At 38.6% G+C, this 16,185-nt stretch overlaps 1 protein-coding gene across 1 annotated transcript in view; it reads right to left on the minus strand.

The window, feature by feature from the left end:
* The window catches only part of PPM1A (protein phosphatase, Mg2+/Mn2+ dependent 1A), a 44,846-nt gene extending 29,332 nt beyond the window's left edge, over positions 1–15,514 (minus strand). The window contains exon 1 of the mRNA XM_079909179.1: positions 15,091–15,514. The gene's annotated coding sequence lies outside the window, so the exon portion shown is untranslated. The remainder of the gene's footprint in view (positions 1–15,090) is intronic.
* Between the last annotated feature and the right edge of the window lie 671 nt (positions 15,515–16,185).

The following is a 16,185-nucleotide window of genomic DNA, read 5'->3' on the forward strand; positions in this document are numbered from 1 at the left end:
CCCAGAGTTTATCATACTAAGCGAAAAGTCAGAAAGAGAAAGACAAATACCATATGATATCACTTATACATGGAATCTAAAATACGACGTGAACATATCTACAAAACAGAAACAGACTCACAGCCATAGAGAACAGACTTGTGGTTGCCAAGGGGGTGGGGGTTGGGAAGGATTGGGAGATTGGGATTAGCAGATGCAACATATTATATATAGGACAGATAAACAACAAGGTCCTACTGTATAGCACAGGGAACTATATTCAATATCCTTTGATAAACCATAATGGAAAAGAGTATGAAAAAGAATATATATGTACAACTGAGTCACTTTGCTGTATAGCAGAAATTAACACAACATTGTTAATCAACTACACTTCAATAAAATTAAAAAAAGAAATCAAAGTAAAAAATCGTTGATATTAAAAACTCAAAGGATGATTTAAACAGATTATAAATAAATGCAGTAAATTAGCTCACTGAGTTGAGGAAATTTAAAAAATTATATTCACTTCAAAAAACCTACAACCAAAGTATGAGAGAAAGAGGAAGGTGAAAAAGAAAACTAAATTCTCCAACAACAGTAAGTAGCATAAACAGTCCACAGATGTAAGCGCTAAGAAATTTAAGACCTGGACATTGCAGTGCTCCTGGAAGCCCAGGAAATACTAACTAATCTCTGTTCATGTCAACTCCCTGGAACATAGAAGTTGTAGAGCTCTCTAGACCCTATTACCAACATCTATTCCACTGAGAATCAGAAGACACCAGCAAAATAATGGTACCTTACCCTATACAGTGAGGCTTAATTTCATTTGACAAATGCTCCTCTGGTATCTCATATTTTCTAAATATACTTAAATCATAGCAATCTTTAAATTTTCACATCTTTCTTTAGTTAGAGATAGAAGTTTCTTATATGGTCCATTAGTTTGCAGTTCACAGGGCCAAGAATATTCCTCTAGAACATTCCTCCAATCTTCCTCAAGACCAAAAATATTTTCACAGGTTTCTCTGGTTAAATATTCTTGTAATAAAGCTCAATCTTATAGATTAGTCAGTCAAATCAACAAGTACTCTTAAGCTTCTCTTTCTACAATATAAATAATCTAATAAACAGTCATAGATAATATATAGAGGAGTTCTTTTGTAAATAAAGGAATGCTTGTTATTAAAGCAAATTATACACATATTTTGTAAACTTGGTTTCCAATACTTAAAACATTCACTTAAATTAGATAACACATTTTACCTGTTAAATAATAAATCTCAGTTGTTCTAAAGAAAATGTAACCTATCTTCATCAGCTTTTCCTTTAAAATGTATATATAAAACATTGTAGGCATATTTCTGATAAGGAGCTGAATATCGGATTTTAAACATATCATCCAAGTGGTCAAATATAGGTACTAACAGTTCCCATTAGTGTGCACTCCCCTCCCCCCAAATTTCCAGTTTGCTTATTATAGGACTTTACTGACTTTAAAAGCTATATGTGGGATTCAAGATCTCTGGGGGCAATTTTACCGAGTATCCCTAAAATCTCACTAACAATTCTAATCCAACCAGAAGGCACCTCTAACAAATCAAGATTTTCTTTGGCAGCAGCAATTTCTCAATTAGTGCCATTCTCTGGCTAATTCTAGAACTCTGAAGCAGCCCAATATGGTAGCACCCAGAATAGGATTCTGCCCCTTCAGTTCAGAAAGCCCAGGGGCACAGTGCCATTTTTATTTTCTCTGGGATTTCTCTAAAGAATAGTCCCAAGGTGATAGGAGTTTCTGAGTCTGCACAGGTTCAAACCTGAGGATCTTCAAATAACCCAAAAGAAACATATGACTATGGCTCAGCTTCAAAATTCCTACAAATTTGTGAAAAGAAAATAAGGGCAATACACCTCATCAGAAAATGGATTCATCATTTGTGCTTCACAGACATATGACTAAAATTCAGAACTGAAAATTTTCTATATTTCACTTATCTTCTTATCTTCTAATATATTATAACATTTTTGCCTTCTGCTTCTTCCCTCTAGGTCTTACTCTCTTCTAAGCAACCTCCAAGTTTTATTATTCTTCTGCCCACAAATTAAGTCTCCTCGAAAATTTTATACCATTTCTATTCTTGCTCTTTGTCCCTCCCTAGTCTGAGCAATCAATCTCGTCTGTTTTCCCTTTCTTGCTTTTAATTCGTCCTCATTCTTGTGTTTAGGGGAGAGTAAGAAGGCAGAGTTCAGGCAAGGAAAATATTTCAGTGAATTCATGCAAGTCTGAGTTTGTTAGGTAGGAGAGAAATGGCTACTACATCAACAAAGCTGAGGGGCTACTGAGCAACCCACAGTGAAAAGCACTGCTGGAGGTGAGGACTACATATTCCTTGAAGTTATACTACTAGTGAAGAACCTGATTCTTGGTTTAAATTTGGATAGTATTTCCAATTACTAAATAATTTTTCCTGGTCACAGAGGAGGAAACAGTCATTATTTAAGCTATAAAAAGAGGCTAAATTATTCATAGCTGGCTATCTCATGAGATATACATGATGTTTATCAGGCTAGAAATCACTGATCAAAAAGTTATTTGGATCCCATTTATATGAAATATCCAAAAGGCAAACCTACAGAGACAGAAAGTAGATAAGTGGTTGACAAAGGATAGGGGAGAAGAGAATGCGGAGTGACTCTTAATGAGAACAAGGTTTCTTTTGGGTGTGATGAAAATGTTCTAAAATTAAATTGTGGTAATGGTTGCACAATTCTGCTAATACACTGAAAACTACTGAGTGGTAAACTTCATATGGGTGAATTTCATGCTATTGTTATATCTTAATAAAGCCGTTTTAAAAGATTACTATGGTTTTATACGGCTTTCTGTATCTATATTTTATTTTGCATAAAAAGGTTTAAAAAGATGACTATATATTATTTGTAGTAACATGAAAAATACTATATTAAAATTTTTTCACAGATTAAAAAAAGTTACCTGAAAATTTCTCAGCTGCTCAGTATCTCTTCATCTTACAGCTTCAACTAAATATTTACTTCACTCTTTCAATTAAATATTTACTTAACCTCCTTCAACAAACCAAATTTCACTCACATGAATTCTAATGCAAAATACTGTTACTCAGTTAAATAATACCCTAAATTAAAATGTTAAAAATGAAATTTCAAAAAACAAAGTCAACCAATCAAACCAACGAAAATAAGTCAGATAAAGCTCTTTTATGCTAAATAGTATTTCCATAAAGCCCATGACACAAGTCATTTAGTACGCAAACTACAGTCAGTTTACACAGATATTAGCAGCAGTTTCAATTTCACAAAGTGTGTGTGAGACAGAGCTTGCCACTTTTGATGTTTCCTTCATGTTTCATGATTTTTTAACGTATCACCATCTTCTAGGCATGTGCTGTGATCTGAATCACATACACCATAAGGTAGTCTTCTTAAATTGCTACAAAGGTATGTACCGCACAATTTCTAAAAGTAAAATTTAGAAGTACACAATTGCCTGAAAGATACCTAACCTTAATTTAGTTGGAGGGTTCTAGTCACTATAAAATTAGATATTGACCTATTTTTACTAAACATTATAGTATAAGCAAAACATTAAAAGATTTAGATGGCATAGATTTAGTTTTTAAAGTTTCCTAAGACTGTTCTGGTATTCACAATCTCAATTTGCTTCATCTGTTACCTATTTCAAATTTCTCAGTTTTGGATAATTTATACACATTGAGAAGTCTACATATTGAGAAGTGGATTCAATTCCCAGTTTGCTGTTTTGTTTTGTTTTTTTTTTGCGGTACGCGGGCCTCTCACTGCTGTGGCCTCTCCCACTGCGGAGCTCCGGACGCGCAAGCTCAGCAGCCATGGCTCACGGGCCAAGCTGCTCCGTGGCATGTGGGATCTTCCCAGACCAGAGCACGAACCCGTGTCCCCTGCATCGGCAGGCGGACTCTCAACCACTGCGCCACCAGGGAAGCCCCTGTTTTTTAATTCTTGCATATTTGAGGATTCAGACTCTGACTGACCCAGAAAACAATAACTGATTTCCTCAGCCAATCCATCATTTTAAATTTTGCTTGAAAAAAACAAAACCCCTCACAGAGAGCATTTATAAGTGTTTGCTGATAACCCTGTGTACTTAAGTTGAAATAAGGGAAAAATAAAACTTATTAAATATTTAAGATGGTAAAAGGTTCATTCAAACACAAAATATGTGAAGATTCTAAATATTTTACACGTATGAATAATGTCTCTCCTGGAAAAAAGGACCAAAAAGTATATGCCTTTAAAAGATAGACTTCTGTCCATAAAATCTAGCATTCTTCAAAACAGAATAATTCACTGAGTCCATAAACTGCGATATGTGATGCTTTGTGTATACGGTAACGGGTGCTGGAAAGTAAAAGAAAAAAGGGTTTTTTTGAAAGTGAAAATTCTTTCTCTCTATATATATATCCAACCACCTCCTATACTTGATTAGCCATACCTCAAATGACATGGCCTAAAATAAATTTCTCAACTCCCTACCGCTTCTCCTCTGTCTCGGGAAGTAGATCTACCATTAGTCATGAGCTCACAGAATCCTGTGTTTCTCTTATCATAGCACAGAAGGCCCTGTGAATCTTTAGATTTTAAGATCCATGAGGGAAGGAATCATGTCTCTTCTGTTCGTAAGTACCTAGTACATAGTGACACTTGATTAATATATGGGACATCATCATGACTTCTCCCTTGTCAACAGAGTTAGGAATTGTTTTCTACCCAGGAAAAGGTATTCCCATAGAAGTTGAATTGTATCCTACCATTTCCACTTTGTTATTCTATAGAATACATAGTTCTAATTTTTTAAAATCTCTACAGAACACAATTGATTTCTAATATTAAAATATCAGACCCTGCAAAGCTGCAGGTTACCAGTCAAAAACTTGATTTTCAGATTACTGTTCATTAATGACTTTTAAAAGTTTCTCAACATCATTAGATACACATTCATTACTGAAAAATGCCACATGAGATATGCTGAAGGGGAGAAAAGAGAAAAGATGTAGTTTTGACTAGAAGTTTGAGCGTATACATTCTCTTTCCCTGGGCTATTTACTTATTCATCTGCTCATTCATTTAACATTCATGAATGGGTACATTTTTTAAAAAGTCTTTTCTATGTAAGAAGCAAAGTATAAGGTAATTTAAATGCAAAGGAGTAATTACTGGGAGCTAGGAATCTACTTTCAATGTATTTTAGACAAAAATATCTTAAATTTAGTCAGGGAGTTTTATTGTATAAAATGAACAATCCCATTTGCACTTAAGGAGCTCCTGATTCTACTGACTGTAGCAAACCACTACAAGATCACTCTAGATGGTTGACTAGTTGTTAAAGTACTTGCTTGTAGTATCAGGAAGCATTTATAGAGAGAAAATGAAGACAGATATGGAGTAACGTAGGGTTAAACTGTGGGTTGACCACAAAAGCTGCCAATTCTAAGATCAGCCCCTTGACATCCAAACAAGGATGATATTCTACTGCTTTATGAAAAGTGAAAATTTTGTTTACTACCTATTTATATTCTGAAGTATGATGGAATATTGCAAAAATGTTTTTCTAAAGTCTGGTAAGTTTTGCAATTCGGTTTGTAAAACAAAACAAAAAAAATATATATAGCCACTCCTTGCTTATCCTTATCGTTACCATTTTCATTACTAAATTTTGGTAACAAAGTAAGCAAACTGCATATCTCCTATTGACATAATATGAAATATGACACAATTTTCTACCACTCATACTAAAGACAAGGAGCAGGGCTAAGAAGTCAAGACATTCAAAGTTGGTAATGAATTATGTTCTTATTCTCTGAAGCAGTACAACAGTTCCTGAATAGCATATTTTTAAATAAAATAATTAAGCCACATACAGCAGGACTCAAAACAAAACAACCAACCAACCAAACAACGTGTTTATCTACAACCCCTTCCTGAGACAGTCATATCACAGACGAATACAAAGCACCAGCCTAAATTTAAACTAGATTATCTGTGACCTATGCTCTCTCATAGTATGCTGTATTTCTGGCTCACATTCGATTTTCTTTGTCGTGTGTTTATCAGAAAATGAGGAGGGAGACTACAAAGATTAAACAATCATATATTGAGCACTTATTTAAAATAAATGAAACCTGGTCCCTGCTTTCAAGGAATTTACTTTTAATAAATCTTAATATTGAAATGTTCCATTTATAGTATAATCTCTATTGTGAGACCAATTAGCTTGTATTTAAGACTATCTTCCTAAACTCACTAAGAATTTCATTTGAATGAAGGACTGATGAAATCATTTATGTCAGTGGGAGGCATAGAAGTGAACATGAATAAAATAAGCCATAAGACAAAATTGTGTACGGTTTATAGTACTAGTTGTATTATAGCTTTAACTTACGTGCTTTTTATATTAAAAAATTTAATGGTTCTTGGTGAAAAGTTCTAAAGGGAGCTGACATGACATGTGATACTGTACTTTTCAACTTTATGTATACTTCCACCTCAGATTGCAGCTCAATCACAAGATTCACTCTCTGGGTACAATAGAACTGTAGCCATACCCTTCATATACAAAGATTTTCTAAACCATTACAATCGCCAAAAGAGTTACTTATAGCAGTAGCAATGAAACTGCAGTGACCCACATATATAATTACTTTGAAAAGTCCAAGGACATGTGTTTGGCTTCTGTTACTAGCTGTGAAAATTAACCTCTGTCTTAATTTCCCGATCTTTTAAGATACAAGTAATAATAGTATCTATCTCATACAGATAGATATAAAGATTTAATGAGCCAGTACTTGAAAATTTCTATGATAATGCCTGGCATATAAGTGGTCAATAATGTCAGTTATCGTTGTTACTAGCTAATGTTAAGGCTAGAAAAAGTTAAGAGCCACACAAAGAATCAAATTCATGATTCTGGTCTCATTAGTATCATACTCCAATAAATGGATCTTAGCAGCCACAGACGGCCTATATAAAATTATCCATTCAAAAAATTCAATAAAGGAAATTTTACTATGCATTTTCTAAATACTAGAAATAGCATAACAATTTGATATGGTTTAAAGTTTAGCTTAGAGATTTATATGAAAACAGACTATTCATATATCAGACATTTGTTTGACTCAAATTAAAAGTTGATAGTAGCCAAAGCGATCCTGAGGGGAAAAAAAGGAGATGGAGGAATCAGACTCCCTGACTTCAGACTATACTACAAAGCTACAGTAATCAAGACAATATGGTACTGGCAAAAAACCCCAGAAATATAGATCAGTGGAACAGGACAGAAAGCCCAGAAATAAACCCATGCACCTATGGTCAACTAATCTATGAGAAAGGAGGCAAGGATATACAATGGAGAAAAGACATTCTCTTTAATAAGAGTGGTGGGAAAACTGGATAGCTACATGTAAAAGAATGAAATTAGAACACTCCCTAACACCATACACAAAAAGAAACTCAAAATGGATTAAAGACCTAAATGTAAGACCAGACACTATAAAACTCTTTGCGGAAACCATAGGAAGAACACTCTTTGACATGAATCACAGCAAGATCTTTTTTGACCCATCTCCTACAGTAATGGAAATAAAAACAGAAATAAACAAATGGGACCTAATGAAACTTAAAATCTTTTGCACAGCAAAGGAAACTATAAACAAGACAAAACTACAGCCCTCAGAATGGGAGAAAATATTTGCAAATGAAGCAACGGACAAAGGATTAATCTCCAAAATATATAAACAGTTCATGCTGCTCAATATTAAAAAAACAAACAACCCAATAAAAAAGTGGGCAGAAGACCTAAATAGACATTTCTCCAAAGAAGACATACAGATGGCCAAGAGGCACACGAAAAGCTGCTCAACATCACTAATTATTAGAGAAATGCAAATCAAAACTACAATGAGGGGGCTTCCCTGGTGGCGCAGTGGTTGAGAGTCCGCCTGCCGATGCAGGGGACGCAGGTTCATGCCCCAGTCTGGAAAGATCCCACATGCCTCCGAGCGGCTGGGCCCATGAGCCGTGGCCGGTAGGCCTGCGCGTCTGGAGCCTGTGCTCCACAACAGGAGAGGCCACAACAGTGAGAGGCCCATGTACAGCAAAACAAAAACAAAAACTACAATGAGGTACACCTCACACCAGTTAGAATGGGCATCAGAAAATCTACAAACAAATGCTGGAGAGGGTTTGGAGAAAAGGGAACCCTCTTGCACTGTTGGTGGGAATGTAAACTGATACAGCCACTATGGAGAACAGTATGGAGGTTCCTTAAAAAACTAAAAATAGAACTACCATATGACCCAGCAATACCACTACTGGGCATATACCCAGAGAGAACCATAATTCAAAAAGACGCATGCACCCCAATGTTCACTGCAGCACTATTTACAATAGCCAGGTCATGGAAGCAACCTAAATGCCCATCAACAAACGAATGGATAAAGAAGATGTGGTACATATATACAATGGAATATTACTCAGCCATAAAAAGGAACGAAATAGGGTCATTTGCAGAGACGTGGATGGACCTAGAGACTGTCATACAGAGTGAAATAAGTCAGATAGAGAAAAACAAATATCGTATATTAATGCATATATGTGGAATCTAGAAAAATGATATAGATGAACCGGTTTGCAAGGCAGAAATAGAGACATATGTAGAGAACAAACATATGGACACCAAGGGGGGAAAGTGTGGGCGGAGTGGGGGGTGGGATGAATTGGGAGATTGGGATTGACATATATACAGTAATATGTATAAGATAAATAATAAAAATCTGCTCTATAAAAAAATTAAATTAAAAAAAAGTTGATAGTTACCTCCCTTTTTTAACCAATACATTGTCTAGTTACTGTGATTCTGCAATTCCTTTCTGTTAAAAGGATGCCTACTTCATAATGTTTGCAAATATAACTCTGGAAAGAGATGCATGATGGTCATGAATGTCCTGTTAACCCTCACAGCCAAAACATAAGAAGTTAAAATGAAATACTTAGGTCCAAAATCAGCCAACATAATTTTCTATACCAACATAACAACTCTGCCACCCTTCTGATTTATATAATCTTCACACTTAAAATCTAGGTTCAGGGGAGTTCCCTGGCAGTCCAGTGGTTAAGACTCAGTGCTTTCACTGCCATGGCCCGGGTTCAATCCCTCGTGAGGGAACTAACACCCTGCAAGTCAAGTGGTGTGGCCAAAAAAAAAAAAAAATCCAGGTTCAGCCAAAATAATATATAAGAAGAGAGTCAGAAACACCTGCCACCAGAAAGCTTTTAACTTCTTCCGCCACCTGCTACAGCAATCACTCCCATTCTCAGGTAGATTTTGCCTAATACTTACAAAATATCTGAATGTCCACTATCCACAGGCACTGTGCCAGGCTTTGGGTACAGTAAAGTTATTGCATTTTCCCCTTCTGAATTTTATAATTAAATTGAACACACAATTATACTTAAAACATAAACAGTAAAGTATATGATTAAAGCCATACAAATAATACAATCATAATGCTGTAGAAGTACAGAGAGAACAGAAATGAAACACTCTGGTGATCAGGAAAGGTTTTGTGGGGGAGAAAATAATAGAAATGAGCTTTGATAAAAAAAGAAAACAAAAGCTGGAGAAGGAGGGACAAGAATTCTGAACCATCAATTAGCATGAGCAAAGACCCACTGAGAGAGAGAAAAGTTCAGGGTGTGCTCCAGAGATGGTAAGAGGACCAGTTTGGTTGAAAATAGATCAGTCCTGAGGTCCAATCATGGAAAGTGTCAAAGCCAAATCAAGAATTCTAAGCTTTATTCTAGAGGCAAAAGGGAGTCACTCAACATATTGAGCAGAGAAATAATGTGATGGAGGAGGGAGATGCAGTACAAGATGCTAGTAGAAAACAACAGTTGGAGTGTTAAAACATGGTTTGGGTATGAGGTAGTAATAAGACCTGAAATGTTCCAGTACAATTTTTCAACCTTATATAACCCAGGACCCACATACAAAGCCTTAATGCCTTTCATGAAGACTCCCTGTTTTCTTTATTTGTTTCACAAGAAGAACTGAGTTAATTAGAATAATTTATTTTTCTTACTCTCTTTTGTATCTTTTCTGTAGCAATATCTTCTTGACCATTTCTAATCATGAAATTTTCTTTTTTTGTTTCACAAGAACTGAGTTAATTAGAATAATTTATTTTTCTTACTCTCTTTTGCATCTTTTCTGTAGCAATATCTTCTTGATCATTTCTAATCATGAACCGTTACCCCTCTTCAAAACACCAACCTGTGTCCTTCCTCATTTACTGATCATTCTTGTCTGAACATTCACCTTTGCTTTATTACTTACTCTTTATCCTCTATTTAACCATCAACTCCCACCTAATCATTAACCTAATGACTTTTCTCCAGCTTCATACAGTCAAATAAATCTACTCATACTCAATTTTCTTTTCCATTACCTCTTAACTTTTAGTCTACTCACATACAAGTTCTATATGCCCACAACCTTTAGCACCTTTCTGAAGTCTCTACTCAATCCGAAGACTTATAGTTTGTCTTCCAGGCTCACTGCTAAAACTACATTGAAAGACAACCCTCTCATACTCACTAAGTTTCTATTCCCCTAAGTATTTCAAGATTTCATATACTCAATAATAGCAGCTACCATTTATTTGGTATTTCTTTACGGTAGAAAATACGTCAAGTGCTTTACATGATTATCTCATTTAATATTCAAGATTACCTAATGAGAAAGGCTTTTCCATTTGACAGATAAAGAAAACTGAGGCTTAGAAAAATCAAGCAGCTTGCCCAAGATCACCCCACTAGGAAGTTTTACCATGTTCTCTGGAGCCTACAATGTGGCTCCACTGATTGTACATACTCAGAAACATTTCCCTAAGTCCTTCAATACAGACATCAACCATTTGAGAATTAATATGGATTCCATTTCTCGATCTGAACAATGATAGCCAAACATATAAAACTGTTTATCTCTGTTGACTTCTGAAACTTTGGGAATGAGAAAATGATTTTAACCTCTTAAATCTTTACTGAATGTTTTAGAAGGGAATCTTGCACTGGAAGACTTAACTACATAAATTTGTAAGGTTCCTTTTAATTCTAGGAATCTGTATCAGAAGTGTAACATTCAGCTTTTCAAATTTTGATTCCTAGGAACAACAATCTAATTGGGAAAAGTCTACTCAAGAGTATTCTGAAAATAATTTTGTATTTACAGATCTGATTCTGGCACATTACTTAGACTCTCTAAGCCTACATTTCTTCATCTGTAACACAGAGATAACATCATATGCTTTAGAAGGTTGTGGTGAAAATTAAAGGCTGATGCTTTATTTTCAATAAATTATGGCTTTTATTATTCACTTTCTTTTGTATCTAGAAGTAGTTTAGTTTCATAGGATTTTAATTCAAATCATATCAGCCACAAAAAATCTAGTGACTTTCAATCCAGATCCTAAACACGAATACTACATAAACTAAGTCAATGGGATCCAGATAAACATGTTAAGAACTATATTAAAAACTCAAACTCCCTTCTTTATCACATTTACTCAAGGAATGTTTAAAACATCTCTAATTTTATAAACACAGTATCAACAATCTATTAACACACATTAACATCCAGTACCTTTCCCTCAGTTTCTCAGAAAAATTCTAAAGTCTATTACATTTTAGATAAAGGTATACATAAGCTCCCCTCTCTTAATTACTTTCTCTAGCTCCTCCTACCTGCCTCAGCAAAAGAAAAGCTAGGTAAAGAGCTTATCTAGGTAGTACACAGATAGCTAGGACATATAAAGGTCAAAATCATCAAGAAATATATTCTGGAGACTCAATAAAATATAAAATTGTTACTTGTGTAATATGGAGCACATTAGACACTGGAAAGAACAAAAGAAGAAAAAATAGAGGTAATCAACCTTTTGATCTTGATATAATTTAACCCAAGCTACTTTCATATAAGAGTAGTTAATAATCCCAGGGAAATTCAGAGAATTTCCTGGGTAATAGTGAAATAATTAATGAAGCAACTCAATTTTTAAAAATTTGTCACCAACTTAATATGAGATGGAAGACAGGACATATTCTGGCATAAAGTTACTACCCAGGGTACAGGAAGGCACAGAGTTTTACCTAGTTGCCTCACAACACCTTTCCCTTCCCCCAAGGTCCATATATTTCACAGGGCCATACCTTGTTTTATCTTGTTTAACTTACAGGACACCACTTGCGCTGATTTTCTTACAGGGCTGCCTCCTTCCTCTGATTTGATTAAGGATGGAAAGTAGTCAGGAGTACCACTCAGAGTCAGATGCCCAGACAAGAGTCAGTCATTCAGGGGATCATCGAAATTATCATCATATAATTAGTTATTTCTACATGATCACAACCTCACATCTTAAGAAATTAATCCAGCTCTCATGCATGAGCATTTCAGGGGTAACAAGCTCCCTATGGACATATGTCAGTCTTTAGTCTTAAATTTTTAAATAAATAAGCATTTACAGCGAAACCAGAATCAGCTACACATGCTATTAGCTATTATAATAAACAGTCTAGGTGTTATGGGAACAAATTCAAAGACTGTAGGTTTTTACTAACTGCTTAGCAATATTTACCATGTGACAATACGATGTACTATTAATTTCTTTGAAAAAAATTGGGTATTAGAGAACAAATTTTCAAATGAAGGTTTATTAACAAGTCAAGATAAGCAAGACTCAGCTTGAACTGACAGAAAAACCTTAACAATGTGTTCTTAAAATGCCCTCCACATGAAATTACCAAGGGTCTTGTGCTTGTTCAAACCTGTAGTCTCAACCACCCTTTGTCTCTTGTGGAATCTCCATCTGCCTTCCTCCCAAGAGTTTTTCTAGACTTCTCAATCCCAACAGAAAAATCAATAAAAGCTACCTACAGGAATATCTTTCCTAAATAACAATCAACAACTTTAAATTCTTTTAAATAAGAGACAACCCAGAAAGAAAATCAGCTTCAGAATGCTGAAACATCTAAGTGCCTGGCACATAACAGGCATTTAGTCAAAGCATATTAAATAGACAATGTTGAGAATAAAAAAATATAACAACTGGACAGTACATTTGATAATATAATCTACCCCTTTGGCTTTGCTGATTATTTTGGAGCACAGCCATAACCAAACAATTATTGTCTCCTAGTGCAGTGTTCCCTTCAACAGTTTACATTGTAATTATGGGCATCACTTTTGCTCTTCAAACTAAAATATAAACCACTTTTATATTATATGTTAAAATACACACACACCACATAAAAAGAATTTTTGATGACTCAATCATTCAACCATTTTATTTCTCAAATATATACTGAGGTAGCTAGCCAAACTTTACCAGTCTTAATATACCTCTCCCATAATATAATTACTTCACTGATGTGAAAAATATTTAGTGATATCTAATCAAAAATGCCTTAACTTCCATGCCTAGCTCATTATAGTTTCATGTGGTATTGCTATAACTTGCAGGTTAAAAGTAATCAGCCTTGTATGACTGAATGTTTAAACAGATATATGTGAGTTACACATAGGAACAGAACTAAAACATCAAACAAGGAATGTTATTTTGGGCTTCAAATTATTTATTGGCAAAAGAAACATTAAATCAATAAAGGGAACATCTATATTTATAAAAGAGGCAGAGGCGTGGGTCACTATTGCCCTAGTCAGTTTCCTAATCTGCAGAGTTACAGAACTACACTCTGGAAAAGGCCCAATATGTAAAAAGATAAAAATATAAAAGTGAAGTTGTTCGAGTTAAAGAGCAGTTGGGGAGTAAGCCCTGCTGGACTCCTGAGAGCTCTGGAACCCCTAAGGCTCAGAAGAGCACTGTTAAAATAAATAAGCCCTCTGACTCTTCAGAGCTCTGTGCACCTAAAAAGTGACTGTGTTTAAAATTCCAGTGTGCAAATTTGAAAAGATTAAACCTTTTTCCTCAGAACAATTTTTTTTTAAATTCCTAACTTCCTTCTGTAACGTCAAAATCATTTACTCCGGGAAAATAATAACTACCTCCCATAGATCTTCACACCTCCCATGGTCTTCCAATCACTTCTTAAAATGCATTTGGCTCATTACTCCAATTAGCAGAAAATTTAGGGTTAGGGGAGGGGAGGCGAACAGATTTCTCGGCTTGGACAACTGAAGTATGACCTTTGTGGATTTTTAAGTACCATGCGGTGCTTGAGAAAAAAGAAATACCTCCGGTGATGAAATTTTCAAAACGTATCTAAAACTGCGGTTGGTAGAGGCACTCCACAGCCAGCTGTCCTTCAAGAAAATATTTAAAATGTACAAGCTGAACAGAACCACATCTCAACCAAACTCTAACATCAACAACTTTTACCCACACAATTTACACGGTTAAAAAGAGAAGAAATCAGTTCGATTTACTTCGGTGGATTCGTTCGATGCCTTAATAATGAATGAATTGGAAGCATCACTGCCGAGTTCTGAAAGAGCCTCACGCTCAGCTCCGCCCCCTATAAAACCTGAAGCTAATTCTCCAGAATTTAGTGTTTCCAGGCCAAGTCCGGTCCAAAGGAGGCCTCCCCCCTTCTTTCTCCCGGCCTCCCTCCAGGGGTTGGAGCCCAGGGTGGCCGGGCGGGTGCGGGTGCCGGACGCCCCCTCCCCGCTTGGGGAAAGTTCCGCCGGCCGCTCTCGGGACAGGCCGGTCCGCGGCCCTCGCGCGCGCCGCCGTCACAAACACCCCGCCCGGCCTCGGCGGCTGGAGGGTCGCGCCCCCTCCCCGCGCCGCCGCCGCCACAAACACCCCGCCCCCGCCTCCCCGCCGCCTCCCTCGCGGAGCGTTAACCCCTCGTCGCCCGACGCCCGGCTCCGGGGAGGAGGCCGGGCCAGGGGGTGGAGTTGTCGCGTCTCCTCCCGGGAGCGCCCGGGCAGACGCCCGGCTTGTTTACAGGCCCCAGGCCTGGTCGCCGCCGCGCAGGCCCGCGCCGCCCGCCCGCCCTCGGCCCGAGCGTCGCGCTTACCCGGAGCAGCAGAGGGCGGGCAGGTCCCTGGTCCGCCGAGGCGGCGGCGGCGACGGCAGCCGGGGAGAGGGCGGGAAGAGGGTCACCGCGGCGGCGGCCGTCCAGGTCAGGCCGGGGAGGGGGCGGAGGAGGGGAGGAGCCGGGCTGCGTCCGGGACCCCGGCTCTCGGCGCCCTCGCGGCTCAGATCATCCGGGCGTTGGAGCGGGAGGCGGAGAGCGGGTCCCGGAGGACGAGGAAGAGCCGAAGATTCATAGCTTTCGCGCCCCACCTGCCTGGCGCCCCCCACCCCCCCTCCCCAGCCACCAGTTCCCGAGCTGCAGCCGCCCGAGCACCCGAAGCTGCGGGCCGGGCCGGCTCAGAGACCACAGCTCCCTCGCTCCCGCGCGCGCTCCCGCCCTTAGCGCCGCCGCCGCCGCCGCCTCGAGCGCGTCCCCGCGCAGGCGCGCTCACGTCGGCGCTGTGCTGCCCCTCCCCCACGCCTCCGCCCGCCCCGCCCCGCCCCGCCCCGTCGGCTCAGCCCCAACTACAGCCGCGGCGCGGTGGAGCAGCTGGAGAGACCCGGATGTCGTTGGGCCGGAACTGCAGCGCGGGCCGGCGAGCGGGGGAGGGGCGGATGCAGATGACGTCACTGTCCTACCCGGCTTCTCTCGCCGCAATCGCCTCCCGGCCCCGGCCTCAGGCTCAAGCTGAAGGGAGCATCCGAATCCCGGATCGGAACGGAGGTGCCCCAGGCACACACTTCCCGTCCCTAAGGGCAACAACCCACACACTCTACTACCACCCACCCACACGCTGGTGCAGCCGATACACGCACGAGGCACATGCTCTGAGTTTCTGGCAGGTTTTCCGTCTGTAGCTCATGGGGTTTCACATCGTATTTATTTGTACTTGTTAGACAGTCACGTGATTCTGCTTCTGGGGACTTCCATCGACCTCCAGTGAGGTTAAAGGAACGAAGGATTTTTAAAAATCCGGAAGATAATCAAAAACGTAACAGCTCCTTCTGTTGAAAGTTAGAGATCTGCTAAACCTGATTGAAACTGCACGTGCAGGCGGCCAAAATCCAGTTTAGCTGGCTAGACTACGGAAAACCG

The sequence above is a fragment of the Stenella coeruleoalba genome (assembly GCF_951394435.1).
Source record: "Stenella coeruleoalba genome assembly, chromosome: 2".
In the NCBI taxonomy this organism is placed as follows: Eukaryota; Metazoa; Chordata; class Mammalia; order Artiodactyla; family Delphinidae; genus Stenella; species Stenella coeruleoalba.